This window comes from Peromyscus maniculatus, chromosome 14 (genome assembly GCF_049852395.1).
Source record: "Peromyscus maniculatus bairdii isolate BWxNUB_F1_BW_parent chromosome 14, HU_Pman_BW_mat_3.1, whole genome shotgun sequence".
Lineage (NCBI taxonomy): Eukaryota > Metazoa > Chordata > Mammalia > Rodentia > Cricetidae > Peromyscus > Peromyscus maniculatus.
The window spans coordinates 77,175,772-77,182,441 of record NC_134865.1 but is presented as its reverse complement, the minus strand read 5'-3'; positions in this window follow the sequence as shown (position 1 = coordinate 77,182,441).

Genomic DNA, 6,670 nt, shown 5'->3' with positions numbered 1-6,670 from the left:
ATGTTGATCTCAACACTTGCTAACCATGTGCCATGCTTTCATTGTCAAATTGATGAACTCTAGAACCATCTGAATGGAAAGTTTCAGCGAGGGACTGTCTAGATTGGCTTGGCCAGTGGACCTGTCTGTGAGAGGTTTTCTTCATTGGGTGGAGGTGGGAAACACCTCCCTGAATGTGGGCGGCACCATCCCCTGGGCTTGGGCCCCGGACTGTATGGGAACGGAAATCCTGAGCTGAGCAGGAGGCGTGCATGCAGCTGTTCCTCTCTGCCCTAGGGTGTGATGTGACTAGCTGTCCCCAGTTTCTGCCTTGACTTCCCCGACACGGTAGACTGTAACCTCGGATGGCTACAGTGGGCCAATCAACCCCGCCAAGCTGCTTTTTTGTCAGAGTGTTTAATCACAGCAACTGAGATGAAGCTAGGGCACCACGTGGATACCCATTGCTCCCCTGAGTGGCGCTTGAGATCCACAGGTGTCCCTGTCCTCTCTGCCTTACTTCGTTTACAAATCGGTGACCGGGTAGCCAGGAAAGCAGGTGGCTCACAAGTCGTGTCTAGAAGCCACCTTGAGTGAGCCACTTCAGTAACGGCCCTTTCGTCTGCCACTGTTTGTTCTCGGTGAACCCCACATTCTTATGGGCTATTCCCTTGGGCCTTTCTTCCTACCCCATCTCAGGAACTCTCTCCCCCTCCCCTTCCTGAGTCAAGACACCAGGACGTCAGCTTCTGGCTAGCAGTTTCTCTGGGAAGAGCAGGTGGTGATGGCACTCTGAAGTCACTGGGGTCACCCCCAGTTTGTATTCTCAGCTCCCGTTGCGGTTTGCCTGATTGGGGCTTCATGACAGGTTCTTAGGGAAGCACCCCATAATCTGATCGATAGACTCCCCTTGCTGTGCTGTGCGCCCCACTCCTTGCTGCCTTTTCTTTCTTTAAAGTCCCGAGCCTAGTCAATCAGCGCACTTGTCCACAGAGCTCATGAAGACCACCTGTTTCTCATCCCCACACTCAGTGTTTGCAGTTGGGCTTGTGGCCCAGAGAAACCCCTGTTGGCGTCCTTCCGGCCAGAAGCCGCCTAGATTGGCACAGAAATAGGGACCACACTAGTTTGACACTTACTTATCCACAAGCTGGAAAGAGACTCGCAGCACGCAGGAGACGGAGACGGGAATACCTTCCCTAAGCCCCAACCTTCCTGATGGGGAGTCGTGTTCCCGGCGTGTTCTTGAATTAATAATGGCAGTGGCTCCCTAGAGAAGCTGCTGCTTCCAGTAAAGCTTCACCTGCCTTCTGCTCACACACTCAAGGAGCCGATAATGCCTGGAGCCTGCAGGCTGTCCCTGCAGATTCCCAGTGCTGTGGTCTTGCTCCATTGAAAATGAAGAATGAAAAGGAAGGCATGGACATGAAGTTGATTCTCTGCTTAGCACAAAGTAGGCACTCAAGATGTTTTTGTTGATTGGATGGGTGCACTGGATCTCAGGGATCACAAGCCTAGTCTGAGGCTCAGTCAGCAGATCTACTTCCCTCCTACATTTTTTCTTTCTTTCTTTCTTTCTTTCTTTCTTTCTTTCTTTCTTTCTTTCTTTCTTTCTTTCTTTCTTTCTTTCCTTCCTTCCTTCCTTCCTTCCTTCCTTCCTTCCTTCTTTCTTTCTTTCTTTTTTCTTCCTTCCTTCCTTTCTTTTTTCTTTCTTTCCTTTCTCCCCCCCTTTCCCCCTCCCTCCCTCCCCCCCTCCCCCCTTTTTTGTTTTTTGTTTTGTGTAGCTCTGGCTGTCCTGGAACTCGCTCTGTAGACCAAGGTGGCCTCGAACTCAGAGATCTACTGCCTCTGCCTCCCAGATGCTGGGATTAAAGGAGTGTGCCACCACCTCCCAGCTTTCTCTTGTGTGTCTTGGGACATCTCTGTGGTGGTTGCAGTTGTAAGCTTTGCTGCTTTACAAGTATCATTGACAGGTAGGAAATGAACCACTTTCCTGAAACCTCACATGCTGGTTCAGGCAAAGGAAGAAAGACAGCGTTTACCCTGGACTCTACCCATGTGTCATCCAAGACCAGGCAGGTTGCATGTGCCAGTCAGTGTACACAATCCATTCTACAGCTAAGAAAAGAGGCCCAGAAAGGCACAATGGCTCTCCTTAATGACTGGTGGTGTGACCTGAAGTCAAGCCTCCTGGAGGAAAGACGAGCTGAGGGTCCCAGAGAAATGGGGCGGGGGTGGGGGAGGCACGAGGGCTGAGCCGAAGGGCAGCGTGTGGATGGTGACCGTCCCCGTGTGCCTCTGCGGTGTAGAGTTTATCCTGGTTTGTGGGCTGCTGACAGGCTGTCTGAGATTAACCTCTGCTTTCACCAGCTTCTGCCCTGGAGACCAGGGCTGGGAGCCAGAGCTGGAGTTAATGTATTCACTGCCCCACTGGCTCCTCCAAGGTGGGGCAAGTCCGGAAAGGGGCCAGGATGCAATTATTCTGATCTATACCACATGGCTTCCACTAGCCGCTGTCCCTTCCGAACAGTCATAGGTCACCCTGACTCTTCCTGCAGCCCAGTCTTCCTGGGGCCAGAGGGAGAGGCAGGGAGGTGGGGGAGGGAGAATCCTCCTTAGGGACTTTGTGGGAGAGTGACTGAGCTCGGCCTGGTACTTGCAAGGAAGCAGCCTGTGACCCCTCACAGCCAGTGTGGGTCCACCCTGATGCTGTGACCCATCGGCCCCAGCTGAACATCTTAGATCAACATCTATTATCTTGCAGTTCTGGAAGCAGGAGCCTAAAGTCAAGGTCCCAGGCTCCAGGCAAGGCCGACCTGGGCTCTCCTGCAGCTCTGGGGGAGCCTCCTGGCCTTCTATAGCCCCTAACAACCCCTCACTCCTCTGCCTCTGCCCCCTCCTTGAAGTCTCTGTCCTCTGCTTTGGATCATATTTTTTGTTGTTCATTGGACCTCATGAGGTCACTGGCCACCTGGAGAGTCCAGGATCACCTCTCATCCCTAGGTTCTTAACTGAATCAATATGTACACCCCTTCGAGTAGATGGTGATGTATCCCCAGGCCCGATGGATTAGGATCTGGGCCTTTTGGAGAGCCTTCCCCACTCTGTCAGGGCACGATTCCTGTCTTCGTGTTGTAGATTAAGACCAAGGCTGGGAGACAGCCTATGCCTGCAGCCCAAGGTCAGGGCTAGGATAGGAAGCAAAGCCCAGGTGCTGGAGGATAAGGGAAGGATGCTGCCCCTGACTGTGGACAGAAGCAGCCTGTGGCAGGTATGTGGTTGGAGATGGGCGCAGCTGGCCATCAGCCCTGGCTGACCTGGGCTGGATGCGTCTATGCAGCGAACCCTGTACAACCTAAGTGGCTACAGAGGCCTCTTCTATCTGTGGTCCTCCTAACCCAGGACAGGCAGTGGGCTGTTTGGGGGAAAGGGTGGGATGATAGGCAGACGGATGTGGGGCTGCCTCCCCATGCCTCCTCCTAAGGTCCCTAGAGGGATGCTGAGATGGATCATCTTTTGGGGTAAGAGAGTCATTACTAACTTGGAGACAACAGTATGACAGGAACTCTGAGGAGGATTCGTACCCACATGGCAGAGTTGGGGGGAGTTGCCTTCTTTTTCAGAGGAAAAGGGAGATTTCATCCCATGTAATGGATGAGCTCTTCACAGCACAGCCCTGAGGACATGTTGTCTACAGGGGTCAGGGGGAAAAGAGGCCATCTTACATTGGGGTGGGAGTGAGAGTTGGGGAGAATGTATGATCCTGAAAATGTCAGGGAGGAAGGGCACTTTTTAGTTAAGGTATATCATTATATAGGTGGGAAATACGTTGCCATAGCAGCCTGTTGATGTCTGTGTGTCTGGTAGCCCGGGCCTATAGACGTTCCTGGAGGCATGAGAACCATGGCATCTAATCCCAGCATCTGGAGAGTCTGTTAGGGAGTTGCGGATGAACGAAGAGGCTCCTGCCGTTCGATCTGCGGCAGCTGAGAGAAGGAGGCTGCTGCAGGTGGACATGGCCCGATTAGTCCCTCACCCTAAACCTAAAAAGTGGCTGGACATATTGTCTTGGTCTTCTGAGGCCCTGGCTTTATGGGAGAGGATCACATGAGGTGGGCAGGAGCACAGGGAAGGGGTCCCAGCAGTGCCCTTTGACTGGGCCAGGGGGTCTGGTGTGATCTGCTGAGCATGGGCGCCCTCCACAGCGGACAGACAGCTGTGCCTGGCCTGGAGCCCCTCCATTCCCACGCTAATGGCCAGCAGCCGCTGAGCAGATCTTTCCATTTGGTCAAGCCAAAGCAGAAACCAAAATTCCCTGTCAATGTCCTTGTGGGCAGCTGGTTCAAACGAATTTCATGACAATGTAGGCTTAAGGGGTTTGGGGCATCCTGAGAGGAAGAGGGCTTGGCTTGTCGTGATTCCTGGTCTATGGGTATAACAGCTTTGAGGGATCATTCAATAGTATTCAGGGACTTGGGCACTTATTCTGTCCCTATGTCCTGATCTGAAAAGGCCCAGGGACTGGGTTGAGCCTGGGATCTCCAGTTCAGACTCCAGCTCTGTAGGTCTGCTTAGCTCCTATCTAGATGGGCTGGAGGGTGCTCATGGGACACCAGTGAGGTTGATATGTGGGGACCCTTTGGTTTAGCAACTTCTCCTTGTGAGGCCATGCAAACGACAGCAAAGTATAAAGGCCACTCCATGTTTTCTGCTGTCCACATTGGAACAGGCTGGGCGAGGGTCCTGGTCTCACAAAGTCCCTGTGGTGGGAGGGTGGGGTGAGGTTTGGGGGCGGGGGAGCGCTCTCTGCACTGTTTCTAGTGCCACACTGCCCCCTGCTGGGACGACTCACACTCTGTCCTTTCTGGGTGTGTTCTCTCACCTCCTAACTCTTTGGGGGTGCTCCCCTTAACCTTGTGCTCTGGGGGGGACGGGACACTTAGGGGAATGAACTAGCTTTCTGGATTTTCCTGATCAATGCAGGTCTCTTATGGACTCCCGGAGAGGAGAAGATGGAACATGAACACAGATCTAACAAACACACTCCTTTTAGCCGAAGGGAACGAGGGATGGAGGCGGTAGGGTGTCACGTGGCCTCTGCCTGCCCCCCTCTCCCCAGCAAATCCACCTGTCCTGAAGCAGGGGAATTCATCCACCCACGTCAGAACAAGTTTCTTCAGGCTTCCAGCTTACACCACAGACCAGTAGCTCTCTAGGAATCTTCTAAGCCAGTGGTCCCAACCTTCCTGATGCTGAGACCCTTTAATACAGTTCCTCATGTTGCGGTGATCCCCTCAACCTTAAAATAACTTCTGTTGCCACTTCATAGCTGTAACTTTGCTACTGTTAGGAGCTGTTATGTAAATATCTAGGTTTTCCAATGGTCTTTGAGGGTCGCAACCCACATGTTGAGAGCTGCTGCTTAAGGCCCTCCACACTGGATTGGGACTGCTGAGACACCCGGGCTCATGGACTGAACTACTGAATTCTCTGTCTCTCCAGTGTGAGGCAGCCACTGTTGGACGGCATGGGCCAGAGCCTGTCGTCTAACAACCCTGCTTTATTTGTCCTTTCTGCTCTGTTCCTTTAGAGAAGAGCCCTGGCTAACGCAGTCAGAGAGCACTTCCCCCAGGGGCTGCCTGCAGGCTAGTGACGACTGTGACTGAGGCTTCTGGTTTCTAACTGTTGTACCCAGAGTTTCCCAATGACTGCCAAGAGACTGAATCCGATGCGAAAGCAAAGAGTCTTTTTACTACGAGTTAACTCGGGACTCTCCGTCTGTCTGACGCAGCAGCAGAGCAGGAGAGACCCCGAGTAGCCAGGGGCAGGGTGTGTGTGAAGCGAGGGGAGTCTGGGGTCTATTGGCTACACAGGAGCAGACTCGGGTTTGAAGTTTTTCTCCCATCTGGAGGTGCTGTCCTTGGTCAGTTTGCAGCTGCAAGAAAACTATTATCTCTTTTAGCTGTTGTTGGGGCGACTACACATTTTCTTCATGCTGACCTTGCTGGCTGTAACTTTTAATTGGCATTTTTTACCGTATGAGGACATCTGGCAGGGGTTTCCTGTAACTAGAGCTAGACCCAAGGTTGGGGGCTCAAGGGCACATCATACTGTGCCAGGGGCCTACATTCTGTTGGGTGTTTTCCACAGCCTGTCATGGCTGCAGAATAGTCATGGCAGGGGTCTGGGCAGGGGCTTGGGGTCTTCACTGAGCATGTGCCTTGGAGTGGCACTTCTTCCACAAGCCAAAGCAGGAGTGATACCTGATCTTGAGCTGGGCCCTCCACAACCATAAGGGAGCAACCTTTTCCTCTTCATTTATTGTATAGAAATGCATGGTGTGTGTGTGTGGAGTGTGCATAGCACAGCACACATGGGGAGGTCAGAGGACAACCCTGTGGAGTTCTCTCCTTCCACTCTTTAGGTGGTGTGGTGATTTGAAAGAAAATGGCCCCCAAAGGGAGTGGCTCTATCAGGAGGTGTGGCCTTGTTGGAGGAAGTGTGTCACTGTGGAGGTGGGCCTTGAGGGCTCATATATGCTCAAGCCACGCCCAGTGAGACAGTTCACTTCCTGTTGCCTGCAAGTTGTAGAACTCTCAGCTCCTTCCCCGTCTCCACATCCGCCTGCACACCACCATGTCTTGCCATGATGGTAATGGACTGAACCTCTGAACTGTAAGCCACCCCAGTT